At 36.8% G+C, this 24,115-nt stretch overlaps 1 non-coding gene across 1 annotated transcript; it reads left to right on the forward strand.

Moving 5' to 3' along the window:
• Positions 1–23,412: 23,412 nt before the first annotated feature.
• On the forward strand, positions 23,413–23,519 carry LOC121228498 (small nucleolar RNA R71). The gene has a single exon (XR_005926074.1). It is a non-coding gene; the product is annotated as a small nucleolar RNA R71 (small nucleolar RNA).
• Positions 23,520–24,115: the final 596 nt, after the last annotated feature.

A 24,115-nucleotide genomic window follows, 5' to 3' on the forward strand; every position in this document is an offset into this window, starting at 1 on the left:
GAAATATGTATGAGTTATATGAGATTTATAGATATGTGGTTATGCTTTCCATGATCTATATGATTGAATTGAATTTAAATTATGTTATGTGATAAGTTTATTTGTATATGGCATACTAAGCTTTTGAAAGCTTACTTTGCGTGTTTTCAATTGTTTTACAGATATCATAACTATCGGGAGCTTGAGGATCATCGAGGATTATCACCACACTATCAAACCTTATTTTGGTACCCTTTTTGTAAATATATATATCAAAGTATGGCATGTATAGGCTAGGAATATTTTGATATGTTTTGTAATGCATATATCATGCCATGTGATATGGCTAGATTATGGTTGAACTTATGGTTTGATTTTGATATACGATATGTGATGCAAAAATGGTATGTTTGGTGTATATATATATATGATCTAGTGAGAAATGGTCAATTTGGTAAGTTGGTAATGTGATTTAGTTGTGGAAATGTTATGATTTTTGCATGAGATTGGATATGAAATATTGAGATAAGGATATGTTAGAATGAATAAGTTTGCAATGTGATTTTTGGTATGTTTTGAATTGGTTAAAAAGGATAAAATTGGTTGTTAATGAAATGGCATGAATGATGTATGTTTTAGTTGTGAATTGGTTGAAAATTTGGTATAAAATGTTTGGTTTTAATTATGTAGGGAGGACCCAAAATTAGGGTGGCAATTTGGCCTTGTAAATAGCCTATTTTTGTCTACACGAGCGTGTGTGTCAGCCGTGTGTGACACACGGTTATGTTACACGGCCGTGTGTCCCCTAGGGTACCCTACGATTTAAAGTCAGTATACCCTACAGTTTTGACATGGCCTAGACACACAAGCATGTCTATCGGTCATGTGTTGCGCTCGGGCTGGCGCATGGGTGTTGGCTGTGTGACCCAAGTCAGTAACCTCCATAATTTTCACACGGCTGGCACACGGACGTGTCTTGTGGCTGTGTGGACAAGTCAATATGTATGCCCTGTTTTTCCACGACCTAGACACACGGGCATGTCTAATGCCATGTGAGGCACACGGCCTGCTCACAGGGGCACGTGACTTTTGTAACTTTGAAAAATGTTTAAGTTTCAAAAAATTTAATATGTGCTCGGTTTAGTCCTGATCTTTTTCTAATGCATATTTAAGGGACAATTGTGAATTATTATTATATGTTTTGATTATGTTATGCTTAATTATATATGAATGTTCCAATATGTCCGGTAGTCTGACAACAGAATGGGTTAGGGGCGTTACATTTGGTTGGTATTAGAGCTACGGTTTAGTCGATTCTAGGATAACGTAGTGTATGTGAGTCTAGTTATACACGCCATATTTATGAACTGCGATAGTGTGATGAATCCTAACAATGAAAATGTGTTTTGATATAGAAAATGGATCCTGAACGAGCTGTAGTTGACGATGTTGAGAGTAATGCACCTACTCCCGCACAAGGGACAGCGCCATCTGACTCTAGGCCTGCTACTAGTAGTCATGACAGAGAGGCTAAGCAAGCTGATGCGTGATATTCACGACAGGTTTTAAATATTTATAATTAATCGTTCTTGAAACTAAATATTATCATGATGAAGGTAAGTGTACCTATCGAACAGTAGTATAGCTTTAGCAAGACCAGATTGTCGAACCCAAAGGAACCAAGAGTACTAGTAATTACCTTCTTTTTAATATCTAGCCTAAAAATTAAGGGATTTGGTTATCTAAACTAATTACTAAACTAAGAGTGCACAGAGAGAAGATTAGGAAAAAGCTTTTGGGAAAACTCGATTGGTTAAGACAATACCTAGGGAAAAATCCACCTAGACTTCACTTGTTATTTGACTCTGAATCAGACGATTTATTCATTTGACTTGATCCGTAGAATCCACCCTAGTGTTGAATTAACTCGATTTATGGATCCCCGTATTAGGTTTCACCCTAATCCGGAAAAATCTTATCGCCTTATCTCTAGGCGTGCAATCAACTCCGATTAATTATGACAAATTTACTCTTAGACAGGGTCTATTCCTCCTCTGAATAAGAGCATTAACTCAAATCGATATCCTGGAATATTAAAACAAGAATTAAGAACACATAATTAAGAACAAGTCAAATATTTATCATACAATTCAGATAATAATAACAAGATCCGTCTTAGGTTGCATTCCCCTTAGGTATTTAGGGGGTTTAATTCATAATTATAAAAGAAAATATCTTAGAAGAATAATGAATACAAAACACAAAGAAAACCTAAAACCCCTAAATGGAAATTGAAGGGAGATCTTCAGTCTTGATGATGAATCCAGCTTCTGAGATGGACCAATCGACTTTCCTTGAGTAATTCCTTGCCTCCTCAGGTGTTTAAATAGGCTTTAGAATGCCTCAGAGGCCTCAAAATTGGCCTTTTTCGAACAGGGTTATACTTGGGCTTGGCAGGGACATGCTCGTGTGCGATTACTCCAGCCCGTGGTCAAGGCTGTTGAATAGGCACGAGCGTGTAGTCTACCCGTGTAAGTCGTGCTTCGATCCTACCAAAGGGACACGGCCGTGTGACACGCCCGTGTGAGGATGTCCAGGCCATGTTGATTTCTCATGTGGGTCCATTTTCTCCGTTTTTGGCCCGTTTCTCGCTCTTTTTACTCTCCTATGCTCACCTAAGTATAAAACATGAAATTAAAGAATTAGGAGCATTGAATTCACCAAATCTAAGGAGAAACTATCCATAAATGTGCTAAGCATGGGATAAAAACATGTATAAATTATGATTTATCAAATACCCCCACACTTAAGCGTTTGATTGTCCTTAAGAAAAATCCTCAACTCACAATCAAAATAAATTCTTCTCAATTTATAATACCCATCAATAATATCTCAAAATAATCCATAAGTATTTATACATTGAAAATTCAACTAAAAGTACATCAAAGTTTCAAACATTCCAAGTTGAGTATTTTATCTTGAAAACATAGGTGTCTCCCCCTATCTAAGTGATTACCTTTGATCAAAATATCACAGAGTTTAACATCCTCACTAAAGATTCACTCAAATCACTCAAGATGTTTAAGGACATCAATTAAAACACTCATTAGTCAATATGAAAAGCTATTGCCATAGGCTTGCTTGAAAATCAGATCTCCACCACTATATATTAAACTGATACATCAATCAAAAAGGTCTTTTAGAGGGTTGTAACGTGGCTTTAGTTAGGGGGTGTGGTTACAAGTTGAAAAAAAAGGTTAGAATCGAGATTGAATTGAAAAATTACCTAGCTAGAAAAATGACTAGTCATCAATTGAATACAAGTGAGCTTCTTCTCAGAATATGGAATTAACACTCAAGCTCAAAAATGATGAATTACTACTAATATGTGTTGAAGTATTTTATTTTATTTTTTTATTTTTATTTATCATACAAGTCAAATACATAGAAGAGAAAAACATAGCTAAGAAATTAGTTCAAATCAAATCTCGAAAAAAATAGGGATCAAATTAGTGGATTTCAACAATATTGGGTTATGGGTTAATATTGAGGGTAAATCAATTAATGGCTTGTTAGGCTCAAAAGGGTTCACTAAGGGTTATTTATGAATGTAGGTTTTTTTGGAGTGAGTCTGTTAAACCTAAGTGCCTTTATCATCTTGACATAACAAATCAAATGGTGTGGTCTTAACATGCATAATCAAGCAAGTTCTAGAATAACAAATCAATACTGACACACTCATAATAAAAGTGAGCATGAAAGACAGAAAAAATGCTCTAAAGGCTCGAGATCTCACAAAAATTATGGCTTTTTGATGTTTAAACTTGTGAATTTCAACTCACGATAATACCTAAACTTAAGGAAGCAACTTAAAAGTTTTTAATTCTTCAAAAATCAACTTATCATGCTTGAGTCCCTAATGTCTTAAAGTTTAAACAATCAATGGATAAATGCCTATGTTTTAATTCAAGACATATCAATAAAAATCATAAATTAATTAAAATTCATTCTAATAGTGATATGAGTGATTTACGTGTGACAGCCCTAATGTGACCCTAGTCGGAAAGTGGTTTCGGGACCACAAGACCGAGTCGTAAAATAATTAATTGCTATATTCTATGCTTATTATGTGTGAACATGAGTATGTGGAAGTTTCATTCCCTAATTTTATCAATTGCATGAGAAATTGTTAATAGGGATCGATTTGAGACATGGTGAAAATATGATAGTCCAATTTAAAATGGTCTATTAGTGCATGTACCAAAAAGAGTGGACTTGCATGTCAAATAAACCATTTTTGAATGTGAATGGCCGGCCAACATACGCATGCATTATGGTGTTCCCTTGTCTTCATTTTTTTATATTTGGTGGGAATTATGTATACTAAATTTATATTAGTAAGTGGTGATAAAAACAAAGTTCCATCATCTTTTCTATCATCTTGCCGAAACCATAAGGAAAAGAAAAGAAAAATGGAAGCTAGGACATTCGGCCAAGTGAGTTTATAGATTAAGGTATGATATCATGTGGTTCTTTTGGCATTTTTTTTGTGAAGTTGAGTTGTTTTGATGCTCATAACATGACCCATGCGTTGATTTTGAGTTGTGTTGCAAGAAACCTTTGGTTATGTTCTTATATGCCAAATTGATGATGTTTTGTAGTATGTGATTTGAAATGGTTATAGATGAATATGAACTAAGAAACATGTATTATTGAGTAAGTAGAAGATAGAATGGGGTTTAAATGGGAGGTTCATTTGATTTATTTTTGTCCTTGTATGAAAAGTGGTTCTTTGTTAAGGCCGAATGAGTCATGCTAGATTAGTTGAAAAGAATGTTCATGTTATGAGGTAAATTGAATAATTGACCGAAACATGGAAGGAAGGGCAAGATTTATAAATTATGTTTGAGGGTGAAAGGAATAATGAAAGTTGTATTAAGTTTAATGTGCATACTTTAGTCTAAGTGTTGAGGAGTATTCGGCTAAGATAGTTGAAATGTGGGTGTTGCCGATTTTTAAATTTAGATTATGGGAGTGGCTATAACGGGCATTAAGATGTTGAACTTAAGAAATTAGAAGTAAATGAACTTGATAGTATTTAAGAGATAGAGGTGATAGATTAATGTTGCACATTCGGCTATGGTTAGGCATGTTGATGATCTTATCTTGATTTAGATAATTAGGCATAAAAGGGTGGTAAAGGGGATGAAATTGTCGAATGATTAGTTGGGTAACAAAAGAAGCATTCGGCCATCACTTGAGAGCTTGTGTGATGTTGGGTTTAAAATTAGCAAAGGTAACTTACCTAATGCATGTGCATGTGTGATTAGATTTTTGATGATATGGTAGTTGCATGAGGTTATTAGCCGAATATACTAACATACATATACATGTGAAATTGGATTGTAAATATTTAGCAAGGTGGTTAAACTAGTTAAATTATTGATTAAGCTCAAGGAGTTAAAGGAGGTGAATCGAGCAAAGGCAAAGAAAAGGTCATCGAGTAGCCGAGTTGGAACCGTCTTACCCAACACGAGGTAAGTCATTAAGCATATAGTTGGTATTAATTCAAATGGTCATAACGTTTATGTAATGATGCTGAATGGAATGAATAAATATATATATGCATGTACGTATGTGATGATGAAAGTGTTGAATGAAAAGAAAAGAGGTGAGATGTATTGAGTTGTTGATCTCGGCACTAAATGTGCGAGTATAAACATTTATGACCATGAGATTGGCGCTACGTGTGCGGGTTTAAATTGTGCAGCACTAAGTGTGCGAATTGACTATGTAGCACTAAGTGTGCGAGTTTGACTATGTAGCACTAAGTGTGCGAATTGACTATGTAGCACTAAGTGTGCGAGTTTGACTATGTAGCACGAAGTGTGCGAGTTGACTATGTAGCACTAAGTGTGCGAGTTTGATTATGTAGCACTAAGTGTGCGAGTTGATTATATAGCACTGAGTGTGCGGACTTAATATATATTCTTGAATCATTATGGACACTAAGTGTGCGACGCTATTGAGTCGGTCACGGACAGCGGATCGGGTAAGTGTCTTGAGTTCATGGCTAATAGGTGCTATGTCTATACTTGGTGTTGAGCTTGGTAAGTTTGAACCTATGTGACAAATATACTTGAAGTCACGTACATGAAATTTATCGTAGAATGGGTGAAAGGCCGTTTAGTTGTATGTTTGTAACGAAAATAAAATGATTTATGAAAATGCCTCGAATATCCTATTGATGAGTATGTGGATTGTGAATGCATAAATTGGTATGAAATTAAACCGATAAGTCGGAGGAACTACGGTATGGTTCGGAATGGATGGAGTAATTAGCCTCGTTCCATTTTGTTTTCTCTTGTGATAATGTTATTGATGGATGGTAGTGCATAGCTTATGACTTACTGAGTTATAAACTCACTCGGTGTTTCCTTGTCACCTATTCTAGGTTTCTTGGACACATCTCTTTTTGCGTGGTCGGGCCGTCATCGAAGTCATCACACCGGATAGCAAGTTTTGGTACTTTCTTCTTAGTCGGCTTAGGAGAACATTTCGGCATGTATAGGCTATTATGTTGTGTTTGAACTTTGGTATGTAAACTTTAAGCCATGCGAAAATGGCATGAATGTTCGATTGAGTTGGATCAAGGAGTAGGCATGAAATGGACCTAGTTACTTTCGTAACAGATGCTGGCAGCAGCAGTGACATGAGATTGAAAAATCACCAAAAAAAAAAATAGTAGGAGTGGAATTAATTGATGAATAAATTATGTATTCGAAGCTCGATGAGTCTATTTTCATATAGAAGCAACGAAAAGATCATATGGACAGTATGTTAAGAGATATTCAGGTTCTCGTGAGACAGGGCCAGAACGGTTTCTGGATTCCCTGTTCCGACTTTGGAAATTCATTATAAATCAACCAGAGATAATTAGGAGTCATACCATTATGTATAGATTCCTCTCTGAGTCTAGTTTCTATAGAAACAAACGTCATCAGTATTGAAACTCTGTGCAGGGAGATATCCAAGTCGTAATGCACAAAGGTCAGTGTAGTCGATCCCTGTAACATGGGAGACTTTGACTAATAAACTGTACTAATTGGTCCGACCAAAAATTCTAGAAAAAAATGTGTAGATGGGCATATGAGTCTATTTTCAGGGAAAATTTACGGAACTGGATTTCGAGTTTCAGAACTCGAGATATGATTTTTTTTGCGACTAGTACGCAGACTGGCAGCTTGTCTGGAAAATTTTTTTTTGGGTTGAAGTCTGTTAACACCTCGTGTTCGACTTCGGCGACGGCCTCGGGTTCGGGGTGTTACATTACGTGAGAATAAGACAAAATTTAGGGATTTCTAATGATGATATGAAAGACCCCCCACACTTAAGATGTACATTGCCCTCAATGTACAAATATATATATTGAAAAATATAGATAAATAATCATAAGATAGGGAGAGAAGTGAAACTTCCTAAATGATGAATGAATTCCTTGAATTGGAGTTATGGAGAGTAATCGGCTAAGTCAATGAAGAGAGTGGAGGACGATACTCCTGTGGTGGTAGAGGTTCAGTAGTCCATAAGTCCTGCCATTGGAGTTTTTAGTTCCTATTTGATGATGAGCTTTGGAGCTCTTTATGACTGTGATAAAATTAAGAACTTTTTAGAAATATAATGGAGCATAATTATTCGTAATGAAATAGTCGAAAATAAAAAATTATAAAAACTCAAGATAAAACAGTATTAAAAGGAAATAAAAAGTAATTTCAAAATAAAAAGATAAAAATAAAATAAAATAATAGGTGCTTATAGAGAAATTAAGGCACACGGCCGTGGGGCACACCTGTGTGCCTTCATTTCAGCCCTTGTGTTTCATGGTTTTTGAAATTGTGCGCATTGGTGTACACGGCCATGTTGCACGGCCGTGTCAATCTTCGTTCGCTTCTTCCACACCCGTGTTATTTTGACAGACTCAGCCACGGTTGGTGGGCACGGTCGTGTTGCTCACCCGTGTTAATTTGGTAGGATTGCCCACAGCCATGTTACACGGTCGTGGCAACTTTATCGGATCCTGTGTTAGGGAAACATTTTTTGCTCTTTTTACACACGGCCGTATCGCACGGTCGTGTTGCATCTCGTGGTATGTGCATGGCCTACGGCACGCCCGTGTGCCTGGCCGTGTGGTTCTAAAAATCCTGTGTTCAGTGACTCAGTTAGTGAATTGAATGTTAAAGACTAAAATTTGAAGAAGTTAACACCGTAACTGCTCAAGGTGCCTCCCGAGAAGCTCTTGTTTATAGTCTAAGCTCGACTCTACCTTGTGGGTATATTTAGGTAACTTCGTGGAGCCATAGCTCCTCTTTATCGTCTTTGAAATTCTCACCGTTATACATTTTGAGACGATGTCCATTTACCTTAATAGTGCCTTGTGATGGATGACTTACCTCTACTGTGCCATATGGAAACACAGTTTGAACTACGAAAGGACCTGACCATTGTGATTTAAGCTTTCCAGGAAACAATTTGAGCCTCGAGTTATATAATAGGACAAGATCTCCAACTTCAAATTGCCTTTGTTGCTTCAAACGAGCATCGTGGCGGTGCTTCGTCGCTTCCTTATATAGGCGCAAATTTTAATATGCATTGGCTCGCCACTCATCTAACTCGTTCAACTGCATCAACCTATTTTCACCTACAAGTTTGGGGTCAAGATTTAGAAATTTTATAGCCCAAAATGCCTTGTGTTCCAACTCAAACGGTAGGTGAAAACTTTTTCCATAAACAAGTCTGTAAGGTGATGTTCCTATGGGAGTCTTAAAAGCAGTTCTATAAGCCCATAAAGCATCATCTACTTTCATCGCCGAATTCTTCCTGTTTAATTCTACTGTCATTTCTAGGATACGCTTAAGCTCTTGGTTCGCTACTTCAACTTGGCCACTAGTTTGAGTGTGATAAGAGGTAGTTGTTCTGTGATGAAATCCGTATTTCTTGAGGGTCTTGTCAAATTGGGCATTACAAAAATGAGTATCCCTATCACTGATAATTGCTCTAGGTGTACCAAATCGAGAGAAAAGTTTCTTAAAGAATCGTACTACTACTCTAGCATCATTAGTAGGTAAAGCTTGGGCTTCAACCCATTTGGACATATAATCAACAGCTACTAAGATGAATTTATTCCCGAATGAACTAGGGAATGGACCCATGAAGTCGATACCCCAAACGTCAAATATTTCACATGAGAGCATATATGTCTGAGGCATTTCATCACGTTTGGATATATTACCTGTCCTTTGACATTTGTCACAAGAAGTAACATACCTGTTGGCATCTTTGAATAGAGTGGGCCAATAAAAACCTGATTCGAGGACTTTATGTATCGTCTTATTTCCATCGTAATGTCCTCCAGTCAGTCCTGAAAGGTAATGTTCCAAGATTTTCAATGCTTCTGTCCTTGTAACGCATCTCCTAATAATTTGATCTACACATTTACGGAAAAGAAAAGGGTCTTCCCAGAAGTAGATTTTCACATTAGTGAAGAATCGCTTCTTTTGCTGATGTGTCAACCCTTTTGGGATAATGTTAGCGATTAAAAAATTTGCAATATCTGCAAACCAAGGTACCTTAGAATTAGATATAGCAAAAAATTGTTCTTCAGGGAATGAATTGTTTATTTCAATGTCATCTGGTTCTTTAGTACTTGAATTTTCAAGCTTCGAGAGATGGTCAGCCGCAAGATTTCCAGCTCCTTTCTTATCCTTAATCTCCAAGTCAAATTCCTGCAATAATAAGATCCATCGAATGAATAGAGGTTTTGCATCAGTTTTAGTCAAAAGGTGGCGAAAAGCGGAATGGTTAGTATAAACGACAACTTTAGACAATATTAGATATGACCTAAATTTATCGAATGCAAAAACCATAACTAGCAGCTCTTTCTCCGTGGTGGTGTAGTTTTCTTGTGCTACTGTCAAAGTCTGTTAGCATAATAGATAGGTTGAAAATGTTTATCTCTTTGCTATCCCAAAACTGCACCTACTGCAAAATCACTCGCATCGCACATTAGTTCAAAAGGTGAATTCCAATCAGGTGCAATTATAATTGGAGCTTTAGTCAGTTTATCCTTTAAAGTATTAAATGCTTCTAAACACTCCTGATCGAAATTAAAAGGCACATCTTTTTCTAGTAATTTAGTCAAAGGCTTAGTTATTTTAGAAAAGTCTTTAATAAATCTTCTATAAAACCCAACATGTACTAAGAAGCTTCTAATAGCCTTAATTGAATTCAGGGGAGGTAGTTTTTCGATGGTTTCAATTTTAGATTTATCAACCTCAATCCCTCTACTAGAAATTTTATGTCCTAACACAATACCTTCTTGAACCATAAAGTGACATTTTTCCTTATTAAGCACAAGGTTTGTTTCTTCACATCTTATTAACACCCGTTTTAAATTTCTTAGGAAAATATGGAAAGAGTTATGGAAAACCAAAAAATCATCCATAAATACCTCCATGACGTCTTCTACGAGTTCGTCAAAAATGGCCATCATGCAGCGCTGAAAAGTAACAGGAGCATTACATAATCCAAAAGGCATTCTACGATAAGAAAACGTACCGTATGGACATGTAAATGTCATCTTTTCTTGATCTTTAAGGGCTACTGGGATTTGGAAATAGCCAGAGAGTCCATCTCAAAGGTAGTAGTACATGTGTCCTCACAATCTTTCCAACATTTGGCCAATGAATGAAAGGGGAAAGTGGTCTTTTCTCGTGGTATCATTTAGCTTCCTATAATCAATGCACACTCTCCAACCTGTGACTGTCCTTGTTGGGATTAATTCATTCCTCTCATTGGCTACAACAGTCATGCCTCCTTTCTTAGGAACAACCTGCACTGGACTCACCCAAGAACTATCAGAAATAGGATAAATAATTCCGGCATCTAGAAGTTTAATTACCTCAACTTTAACAACTTTCATCATGTTAGGGTTCAGTCGTATTTGGGCTTGCACGAATGGTTTATATTCATCTTCCATTAAAATTTTATGGGTGCAATAAGAAGGGCTGATCCCTTTAATGTCATAAATTTTCCAAGCTATGACCCTTTTATGCTCTCTTAATACTTGGAGTAATCCCTCTTTCTCATTGGGTTGCAAGTTGGATGCAATAATTACTGATAATGTAGAATTATTTCCAAGAAATGCATATTCCAAGTGATTTGGCAATTGTTTAAGTTCCAGTTTGGGAGGTTCGTCAATAGAGGGTTTTTTCTTAAGTTCATCTTTTACCTTAATTCCCTCATATTCTGCTAGTTTTGAGGAGGTTTCATTAGAGTGTAGTTTGGTTCCTATCTCAGAATCATCATCCACCCCCTCTCCTTAAGGTAGACATAGTTCCATCATGTACTTGTGTACGAGTTCCTGAAAAGATCCTTGAGTAGTATGATCAATAGAGTCGATAAAATAACATGACTTATCCTGTTATCTAGAAAATCTCATGGCATCATAAATTTGAAAAATAATCTCTTCGTCACCTACTCTAAGTACCAATTTACCATCACCCACATCAATTACAGCCCTAGCAGTGGCTAAAAATGGTCTACCTAAGATTAAAGGCACCTCAACATCTTCATCCATGCCAAGCACAACGAAATCAATAGGGAATATAAATTTATTCTACTTTCACAAGTACGTCCACTATAATTCCCCTAGGATATTTAACAGATCTATCAACTAATTGAACACTCATCCTAGTGGGTTTAGGTTCCCCTAGACCAAGTTGTTTAAACATTTTATATGGCATCAAATTAATGCTGGCGCCTAAATCAGCTAGTGCTTTATCAACATTCAAACTACCAATTAAGCAGGGAATAGTAAAACTTCCTGGATCTTTCAGTTTGGTTGGTTGTTTATTTTGGAGTATGGCTAAGCACTCCTCATTAAGTTCCACTGTAGATAAGTCTTCAAACTTCCTTTTGTTTGTTAGAAGCTCCTTTAAAAATTTTGCATATGTAGGCATTTGTGATATAGCTTCAATAAAAGGTAAGTTAATATGCAGTTGTTTAAAAAGTTCAAGAAATTTACCGAATTGTGCATCCATGCGGTTTTTCTTCAACTTCGCTGGGTATGGGATTGGTGGTTTATATTCTTTTGGCATTAGATTGCCATTGTTTTCAGGTTCGATCTCCTTTCTGTCAGCTTCTTGTGGTGGCTTCTTTTCAGATTCAGCTAACACTTTCCCACTCCTTAGTGTAACTACTTTCACGTGCTCTTTTGGGTTCGGTTCAATGTTACTAGGTAGACTTCATGGTGGTATTTTAGAAATTAGTTTGGCGAGCTGTCCTATCTGAGTTTCGAGCCCTTGAATCGAAGCTTGTTGATTTTTAACTGCTGTCTCGGTATTCTGAAAACAAGCTTCTGACACAGAGATGAATTTTGTTAGCATCTCCTCAAGGTTCGGCTTTCTCTCTTGTTGGTAGGGTGGTTGTTGGAAGCCTGGAGGTGGTGGTGGTCGCTGATTCCCTTGGCCTCCGCATGAAAATTTTGGGTGATTCCTCCATCTTGCATTGTAAGTATTGCTATACGGATTATTTTGAGATCGAGGATTATTACCTATGTATTTAACTGCTCGTTCTCCATGTTGTGGCCATAGGGTGGGTAATCTGAATTGTTTGATCCACCTCCACTTGCTTCGCATTGCATTACTAGGTGAACCTGTGAAGAACTAAGAAAACCATCAATTTTTTTTTCAAGAGTTCTACCTGATTAGAGAGCATGGTAACCAAATCAACGTTATAAATACCGACTGCTTTCGTTGGCTTTGTCCTCATGACTTGCCACTGATAATTATTCAGTGACATCTCTTCTATAAATTCATAAGCATCTTCAGGTGTCTTATTATTGATGGTTCCGTGTAACACCCCGTACCCGAGACCGTTGCCGGAGTCGGACACGAGGGGTTCACAGACTAAGTTCGCTTACTATTGCAGTCCATTTTAAAATTTTTCCAGGCAGTCGGCTAACTGCGTCACTGTCACCTTAAAAATCATATCTTGAGTTTCACAACTCGAAAATCAGTTTCGTGATTTTTCCCGAAAACTAGACTCATATGCCCATCTACATATTTTTTTCTATAATTTTTGGTCGGGCCAATTAATACAGTTTATTAGTCAAAGTCTCCCATGTTACAAGGATCGACTACACTGACCTTTGCACATTACGACTTGGATATCTCCCTGCACAGAGCTTCAATACTGATGCCGTTTGTTTCTATAGAAACTAGACTCAGAGAGGAATCTATACATATATGGAATGACTCCTAATTATCTCGGGTTAATTTGTAATGAATTTCCAAATTCGGAACAGGGAGTCCAGAACCCGTTCTGGCCCTGTCTCACGAGAACCTAAATATCTCTTAACATACTGTCCATATGATCATTTCGTTACCTTCCTATGAAAATAGATTCATTAAGGTTCGTTTACATAACTTATTCATTATTTAATTCCAATCCTACTATTTTTAGTGATTTTCCAAATCTACATCACTGCTGCTGCCAGCATCTGCCTTTAAGGTAGACTTTACCTACTTCATAGTTTCCATGATTCAACTAGCCCTTTTAGCATAAATAGCACAAATTATGATAGTGATTAACCATTCCATACCAAATGATTATAACATTATGCTCAAACATATATAAGCCATTTTCGCATGGCTATATACATTAACCAAAATATTCCTCCGCCACTAGTCTATTTTATACATGCCATAAGATAATCCAAAACATGGCAGTACCAAACAGTGGATAGTGATAGTGTGACTAGTTGCTGACGATCCCCGAGCCTGTAGCTTCGCAATGAGATCTATAAAATAGAGGAAACAGAGTAAACGGAGTAAGCATTACAATGCTTAGTAAGTTTTAAGCAGTGTCAACAGATAACAATCAAATTATAACATAGTTGTTCGTATTTTTATTTCACTCTTCCTTCGGGCATACCATCCCTTCACCGAATACGCACATCTCATAGATTGCTCTCGTATGCATCACATAACTACCTTATGATTTAGTGCAAATCAAGCTCACATATAAACTTGGAGTACATACCTGTTTAACCTTTCGCATTGAATATATTTATAAGCAATTCTTATTACGAAGTCTTACCCGGACATAATCTCCACACGAAGTTATCGGGTCTTACCCGGACATAATCTCCACACGAAGTTATCGGGTCTTACCCGGACAAAATCCCCACACGTAGTCATCGGGTCTTTAGAGCTCGGATATAGTATGAGCACGAAGCTTACGGACATTAATCAGTGATAATATTCTCGCATAAAGCCTGCGGGGTTTTAACCCGGATATATTACTGACACAAATGCCCTTCGGGACTTATCACATTTATACACTTTCACATCCATCACGTTGGCCACTCGGCCCTGTCACATATATATACTTTCACATTCATCACATCGGCCATTAGGCCCTATCACATATATATACACTTTCACATTCATCACATCGGCCATTAGGCCCTATCACATATATATACACTTTCACATTCATCACATCGGCCATTAGGCCTTATCACGTATATACACTTTCACATTCATCACATCGGCCATTAGGCCTTATCACATATATACACTTTCACATTCATCACATCGGCCATTAGGCCCTATCACATATATATACACTTTCACATTCATCACATCGGCCATTAGGCCTTACTATCATTTCATATTCGAATACTCATAAACTTACAATACCACGATTTAGAATTTAAGTATGGGTTTAATCAATAGCTTATGAGCAACTAAAACAAGTTTATCAAGGTTCACAACATAATCTCAAATTCAGCACAAGCTGTTTTTCCTGAGCAATAGTCACTAAATTATTTATAACTGGAGCTACAAAACTCCAAATCACTTTCCGTTAATTTTTCCTGAATATAGACTCGTATATCTTCCATCCATAAAATTTCCAGAATTTTAGGTTTGGCCAATCAATACCAGATTTTTCTTAAAGTTTCCCCTGTTTCACTGTTTGACTAATCTGACCACTCTTCACTACGAATCAAATTTCTCATTTTACAGAATTCAAAATGTGTTGTATTTGATTTCATTTGAAACTAGACTCATTAAGGAGTCTAAGCATATAAATTTTATCTTATAACCATTTTTGTACAATTTATAATGATTTTCTAAAAACAGAACAGAGGATTACAGTGTCATTCTGCACTGCCTCACACAGCTTTAAGTATCTCATTATCGGAAATTCCTTTGCTTACACGGTTTCTTTTACAAGAAACTAGACTCATTAAGCTTTAATTTCATGTCTCATTCAGCCTCTAATTCAAATACATAAATTTATGGTGATTTTCTAAAGTCACGTTACTGCTGCTGTCCGAAGCAGACTATTTCAAATTACCCTTAAATTCCCAAGCTCAAACACTTAAGAACTTACCATTTGGGCTTAGAACATATCATGGCCACATCATATCTTATTAAATCAACTCATCATGTCCTATTATAATTGAATTTACTCAACGTTTAATCACTTAAAACTTACCTCGGATGTGGTCGAACAATTTCGGCGGCTATTCGATCACTTTTTCCTTTCCCTTGTTGGACGCCTCTCCTTTAGAGTCTTGAGCTTAAACAAATAAATTAACTCATTTAACCGCTTTGCTACATATATTGGTATCCACATTTTAATGATTTTATGACATACGAAACGACATGGTAAAATTTTCACCTTGCTACTTTATGTTCTTAGCTATTCGGCTAATAACCTCATGCAATTACCATACTATCAATAATCTAATCACACATGCATATGCATACTTGGACATTCGGTAATCACCTTTGCTAATTTTACACTCAACATCACATAAGCTCCCAAGTGATGGCCGAATGCTTCATTTGTTACCCAACTAACCATTCAACAACCTCAACCTCATTACCACCCTTTTATGCCTAATTATCTAAGTCAAGATAAGATCATCATCATGCCTAACTATAGCCGAATGTGCAACATTAATCTATCATTTCTATCTCATTTAACACTTAACGTTTATCACATATCGATTCACCAAACTCTCCATCTATTCATGCTCTCATATTCGGTCACCCATACCCATACTAACCATATAACTAATTAATCCTAGGGTTAAACACAAGTGCAATATTGAAGCACCATGGCTGAACCTTCATGAAGTTGCTAAGACCCCACATTTCTACTCCTCACACACTCTCACATCCAAACCTTTTTATTAAACACTCAAGCTCAATCATCTTCATGCCTCATCACCACAACATCAAAACACCAACCAAGAAAGACAACACCCATGGCCGAATATCATCTCCATCACATAGCAAGATTTAGACCATGGGCTAGGTAGAACTCAAACTAACAACTAAACATGCATGCATCTCATGGAACATCATCAAACATACCTTAGTCTAGTTACATGCATGGCCGAATCTCTTCAACCTTTCTTCTTCCTTCCTCCTTCAAATTTTCGGCCAAGGTGTTAAAGGATGAACACCCTTTCTTTTTTTTTTCTTTTCTTGTCTAGTTACGGCAAAATGGAGGGGGGTGGATGAGACAACTTTGTTTTCATCACCCCTCCCTTTTCATTACTTAATTACTAACCCTTTATTTATTCTTTCTAACATAACACACTAAGCCAACATGTTCCCAACATGTTTCCACCCATAGCATGGCCGGCCACTATGCTTTAATTTTGGGTAATTTGACATGCAAACCCATCATTTCACAACATGCATTATTAGGCCACTTTACATTTTCCTAGCACATTTCCAAATTTTCTCACATAAGTCCTATTTGATAAAATTCACTTACTATTAACAAAATTCAAACATGAAATTTTCACACATGCATATGTACATATAATGAGCATCAACTATGACGGTTAATTATCTTTATAACTCGGTTTAGTGGTCCCGAAACCACTTTCCGACTAGGGTCACTTTAAGGGTGTTACAACTCTTCCCCCCTTTAGGGATTTTCGTCCTCGAAAATTTCTACCGATGCATAGTTTAGGATAACGTCCTCTTATTGAATTATATCCATATAAACATTAGCTCATCGATAGCAATTGTAATTCATTACTGATTTCGCATCGATCCATAAAATCATTTTCTTATCTTAAAACAAATACATAAACATTTCTACAAGTATGCACATATTAACATGTATAATTCACATCATCAACCCACATATTTGTAACCCACATTTTCATTCATGAATAAGCTGTAACCTAACCGAAAGTACACATATACTCAAACATCCCAATAAATATCCTTTATAACTTTATCACATCTCAATATTCAACTAAACTCATTTCCAAAAGAAAAGTCAACTTCCACGTACCTGAACATTTAGTTCATTTAGCACATTCAATCATAGTTAACGTTACCCGTATACAGTCGAATAGGCATAAAGCCTAATATAATACACTGGCATGAGATTTATTCTAGCGCATAACTCGTATATCCAAAATTATCAACATTCATCAAAAATTCTTTCAAACTTTCGAATGTCGAAACTTAATCAAAATAATTTCTTGAACAAGATTAACAAAATAGTGTCCATTCACCAATAGCACATATAGCTCTTACAATGCCATATCCTAGATATGGTCTTACATATTCTCACATATCGAGTCGATGCCATGTCCCAGACATGGTCTTACACACTATCTCAAATCAATGCCTTCGTCCCAATCGAGGTCTTACATGAATTCCACTTCACACACTTAGTGCCCACTAACCGATCTCGCACTCATAGTGCTCGGTTAAAGGAATTCGCACACGCACAGTGCCTCTAATTATTCACATACATAGTGCTCTTATTCATTCGTTAATACACATTGATATGACTTAACCAAGTCTATAAACATCATGTATGTACACTTTTAAACATATCATGTCATTTAAATTTGAATTCGTATAGTAATGAATACTTAAACTTTGCTCAAATTACCGGCACGAAGCCTACTAGGCACGAAGGCCCGAATACACGTCACCAGCATGATTGCTCTTCGGGACCTAGCCCAGATATAACACCAGCACGAATGCTCTTCGGAACTTAGCCCGGATACATCACTAGCATGAATGCTCTTCGGAACTTAGCCCGAATTTAGTAACTCGCACCAATGCCTTCGGGCTTAGCCCGAAATTAGTATCTCGCACAAATGCCTTCGGATCTTAGTCCGGATATGGTCACTTAGCACAAAGCCTTCGGGACTTAACCCGGACATCATTCGAATAACCATGCACATTTAACAATAAATCATGACACATTCGTATTTCATTTTCATTAGCAAAACTCAAACACAAGACACTTATCATTCTTGCAATTTCGGCTCAATAGCCACACACAAAGAGCATGATTTTGATTTGCTTAAAACATGATCTAATCAAATCATAATTTAAGCTCTATTACTCAAGGACTTACCCCTTTCCGCTGTCCGAAATTGACTCAGTAAGGTCGCAACCTTAATATAAATAATTGATAGAAAATATATATATAGTGGGTTCGCACACATAGTGCTTAATAATGAACCACGCACACTTAGTGCCATGTATTTTAAACTCGCACACTTAGTGCCATGCATTTCAAGCCCGCACACTTAGTGCCAATCTCACAACCGTGAACACTTATTGCCCGCACACTTAGTGCCAATCTCACAACCGTGAACACTTATTGCCCGCACACTTAGTGCTGAAAACCAACCACTCTATACGCTTCACTGCCTTTTTACATTCGACAATTTCGTCTCTACATACATATACACATATAGCAATACACATTAGTATATCATTTACATTACTTGAATACAAACACAACATGCTTATCGGCCATTCAACTTCCAGTTCCATAGCCACATACAAAAATCACATTTATAGTCATAACACTCTTTCAAAATTGCATCACTTATACCCTTATAATTCAATCCAAATCGAACTTCAAATACGAGTACATGATACGTACCTGATCAACTTAATAATTTAGGCATATCTAAATGAAGTTATATCGCAAATTCTCATAGTCAGAAGCTTGCTACAGCTCGATCGGGATCAAGATTCAATACAATACAGCAAACACATTTTAATAGCCAAAAATCATCACACTATCATTTTATCACTTTATGGCATGTATAAATAGACTCACGCGTGCTACGTTAGTCCTAGAATCGACTAAACCGTAGCTCTGATACCAATAAAATTGTAACACCCCGTACCCGAGACCGTTGCCGGAGTCGGACACGAGGGGTTCACAGACTAAGTTCGCTTACTATTGCAGTCCATTTTAAAATTTTTCCAGGCAGTCGGCTAACTGCGTCACTGTCACCTCAAAAATCATATCTTGAGTTTCACAGCTCGAAAATCAGTTTCGTGATTTTTCCCTGAAACTAGACTCATATTCCCATCTACATATTTTTTTCTAGAATTTTTGGTAGGGCCAATTAATAGAGTTTATTAGTCAAATTCTCCCATGTTACAAACATAGGCTACACTGACCTTTGCGCATTACGACTTGGATATCTCCCTGTACAGAGCTTCAATACTGATGCCGTTTGTTTCTATAGAAACTAGACTCAGAGAGGAATCTATAAATATATGGCATGACTCTTAATTATCTCTGGTTAATTTTTAAAGAATTTCTAAATTTGGAAAAGGGAGTCCAGGACCCGTTCTGGCCCTGTCTCACGAGAACCTGAATATCTCTTAACATACTGTCCATATGATCGTTTCGTTACCTTCCTATGAAAATAGATTCATTAAGGTTCATTTACATAACTTATTCATTATTTAATTCCAATCCTACTATTTTTAGTGATTTTCCAAATCTACATCACTGCTGCTGCCAGCATCTGCCTTTAAGGTAGACTTTACCTACTTCATAGTTTCCATGATTCAACTAGCCCTTTTAGCATAAATAGCACAAATTATGATAGTGATTAACCATTCCATACCAAATGATTATAACATTATGCTCAAACATATATAAGCCATTTTCGCATGGCTATATACATTAACCAAAATATTCCTCCGCCACTAGTCTATTTTATACATGCCATAAGATAATCCAAAACATGGCAGTACCAAACAGTGGATAGTGATAGTGTGACTAGTTGCTGACGATCCCCGAGCCTGTAGCTTCGCAATGAGATCTATAAAACAGAGGAAACAGAGTAAACGGAGTAAGCATTACAATGCTTAGTAAGTTTTAAGCAGTGTCAACAGATAACAATCAAATTATAACATAGTTGTTCGTATTTTTATTTCACTCTTCCTTCGCGCATACCATCCCTTCACCGAATACGCACATCTCATAGATTGCTCTCGTATGCATCACATAACTACCTTATGATTTAGTGCAAATCAAGCTCACATATAAACTTGGAGTACATACCTGTTTAACCTTTCGCATTGAATATATTTATAAGCAATTCTTATTACGAAGTCTTACCCGGACATAATCTCCGCACGAAGTTATCGGGTCTTACCCGGACATAATCTCCACACGAAGTTATCGGGTCTTACCCGGACAAAATCCCCACACGTAGTCATCGGGTCTTTAGAGCTCGGATATAGTACGAGCACGAAGCTTACAGACATTAATCAGTGATAATATTCTCGCATAAAGCCTGCGGGGTTTTAACCCGGATATAGTACTGACACAAATGCCCTTCGGGACTTATCACATTTATACACTTTCACATCCATCACGTTGGCCACTCGGCCCTGTCACATATATATACACTTTCACATTCATCACATCGGCCATTAGGCCCTATCACATATATATACACTTTCACATTCATCACATCGACCATTAGGCCTTATCACGTATATACACTTTCACATTCATCACATCGGCCATTAGGCCTTATCACATATATATACTTTCACATTCATCACATCGGCCATTAGGCCTTATCACGTATATACACTTTCACATTCATCACATCGGCCATTAGGCCTTATCACATATATACACTTTCACATTCATCACATCGGCCATTAGGCCTTATCACATATATACACTTTCACATTCATCACATCGGCCATTAGGCCTTATCACATATATACACTTTCACATTCATCACATCGGCCATTAGGCCCTATCACATATATATATACTTTCACATTCATCACATCGGCCATTAGGCCTTACTATCATTTCATATTCGAATACTCATAAACTTACAATACCACGATTTAGAATTCAAGTATGGGTTTAATCAATAGCTTATGAGCAACTAAAACAAGTTTATCAAGGTTCACAACATAATCTCAAATTCAGCACAAGCTGTTTTTCCTGAGCAATAGTCACTAAATTATTTATAACTGGAGCTACAAAACTCCAAATCACTTTCCGTTAATTTTTCCTGAATATAGACTCGTATATCTTCCATCCATAAAATTTCCAGAATTTTAGGTTTGGCCAATCAATACCAGATTTTTCTTAAAGTTTCCCCTGTTTCACTGTTTGACTAATCTGACCACTCTTCACTACGAATCAAATTTCTCATTTTACAGAATTCAAAATGTGTTGTATTTGATTTAATTTGAAACTAGACTCATTAAGGAGTCTAAGCATATAAATTTTACAAGAAACTAGACTCATTAAGCTTTAATTTCTTGTCTCATTCAGCCTCTAATTCAAATACATATATTTATGGTGATTTTCTAAAGTCACGTTACTGCTGCTGTCCGAAGCAGACTATTTCAAATTACCCTTAAATTCCCAAGCTCAAACACTTAAGAACTTACCATTTGGGCTTAGAACATATCATGGCCACATCATATCTTATTAAATCAACTCATCATGTCCTATTATAATTGAATTTACTCAACGTTTAATCACTTAAAACTTACCTCGGATGTGGTCGAACAATTTCGGCGGCTATTCGATCACTTTTTCCTTTCCCTTGTTGGACGCCTTTCCTTTAGAGTCTTGAGCTTAAACAAATAAATTAACTCATTTAACCGCTTTGCTACATATATTGGTATCCACATTTTAATGATTTTATGACATACGAAACGACATGGTAAAATTTTCACCTTGCTACTTTATGTTCTTAGCTATTCGGCTAATAACCTCATGCAATTACCATACTATCAATAATCTAATCACACATGCATATGCATACTTGGACATTCGGTAATCACCTTTGCTAATTTTACACTCAACATCACATAAGCTCCCAAGTGATGGCCGAATGCTTCATTTGTTACCCAACTAACCATTCAACAACCTCAACCTCATTACCACCCTTTTATGCCTAATTATCTAAGTCAAGATAAGATCATCATCATGCCTAACTATAGCCGAATGTGCAACATTAATCTATCATTTCTATCTCATTTAACACTTAACGTTTACCACATATCGATTCACTAAACTCTCCATCTATTCATGCTCTCATATTCGGTCACCCATACCCATACTAACCATATAACTAATTAATCCTAGGGTTAAACACAAGTGCAATATTGAAGCACCATGGCCGAACCCTCATGAAGTTGCTAAGACCCCACATTTCTACTCCTCACACACTCTCACATCCAAACCTTTTTATTAAACACTCAAGCTCAATCATCTTCATGCCTCATCACCACAACATCAAAACACCAACCAAGAAAGACAACACCCATGGCCGAATATCATCTCCATCACATAGCAAGATTTAGACCATGGGCTAGGTAGAACTCAAACTAACAACTAAAACATGCATGCATCTCATGGAACATCATCAAACATACCTTAGTCTAGTTACATGCAAGGCCGAATCTCTTCAACCTTTCTTCTTCCTTCCTCCTTCAAATTTTCGGCCAAGGTGTTAAAGGATGAACACCCTTTCTTTTTTTTTTCTTTTCTTGTCTAGTTACGGCAAAATGGAGGGGGGGATGGATGAGACAACTTTGTTTTCATCACCCCTCCCTTTTCATTACTTAATTACTAACCCTTTATTTATTCTTTCTAACATAACACACTAAGCCAACATGTTCCCAACATGTTTCCACCCATAGCATGGCCGGCCACTATGCTTTAATTTTGGGTAATTTGACATGCAAACCCATCATTTCACAACATGCATTATTAGGCCACTTTACATTTGCCTAGCACATTTCCAAATTTTCTCACATAAGTCCTATTTGATAAAATTCACTTACTATTAACAAAATTCAAACATGAAATTTTCACACATGCATATGTACATATAATGAGCATCAACTATGACGGTTAATTATCTTTATAACTCGGTTTAGTGGTCCCGAAACCACTTTCCGACTAGGGTCACTTTAGGGGTGTTACATTCCGCCAGCGGCTGCATCGATCATCTGTCGAGTCGAAGGATTCAGGCCATTATGAAACGTTTGATCCTGTAGCCAACGTGGTAACCCATGGTGAGGGCATCTTCTCAAGAGATCCTTGTGTCTCTCCCACGCATCGTAAAGTGTTTCTAAATCCATCTGCACAAAAGAAGAGATATCATTACGTAATTTGGCTGTTTTAGCCGGCGGAAAATATTTTAGTAAAAAATTTTCGGTCATTTGTTCCCAAGTAGTGATTGACCCTTGTGGTAACGAGTTTAACCATTGTTTAGCCTTATTCTTTAATGAAAAGAGAAACAACCGAAGGCGAATGGCGTCATCAGAAATGCCATTGATTTTAAAAGTGTCGCAAAATTCTAAGAAATTTGCCAAGTGAGCATTGGGATCCTCATCCTACAAACCATCAAACTGAAAAAATGTTGGATCATTTGAATGGTGTTAGGTTTCAGTTCAAAATTCTTGGCAACAACAGCAGGCCTAACTATGCTTAATTCAGTTCCTGTTAAAAAAGGTTTAGTATAATCATACATAGTACGTGGAGCAGGATTCTGATAGCAGCAATCGCAAGAGGTAGTGGATTTTCTTGGTTTTTAGCCATCTCCTCGGTTGTGGTTGGTCCTCTTGCTCTTCCTCTGTGTATCTTAAGCTTCGCCTTATTTCTCTTTGGTTTCTGCAACCTGTGCGACCGATCTCACTATCAAATAGTAATGGTCCTGACGGGTTTCTTCTGGTCATAAACTAGAAAAAACCTGTCAGAAGAGAATAAA

The sequence above is a fragment of the Gossypium hirsutum genome, chromosome A04 (genome assembly GCF_007990345.1).
Source record: "Gossypium hirsutum isolate 1008001.06 chromosome A04, Gossypium_hirsutum_v2.1, whole genome shotgun sequence".
In the NCBI taxonomy this organism is placed as follows: Eukaryota; Viridiplantae; Streptophyta; class Magnoliopsida; order Malvales; family Malvaceae; genus Gossypium; species Gossypium hirsutum.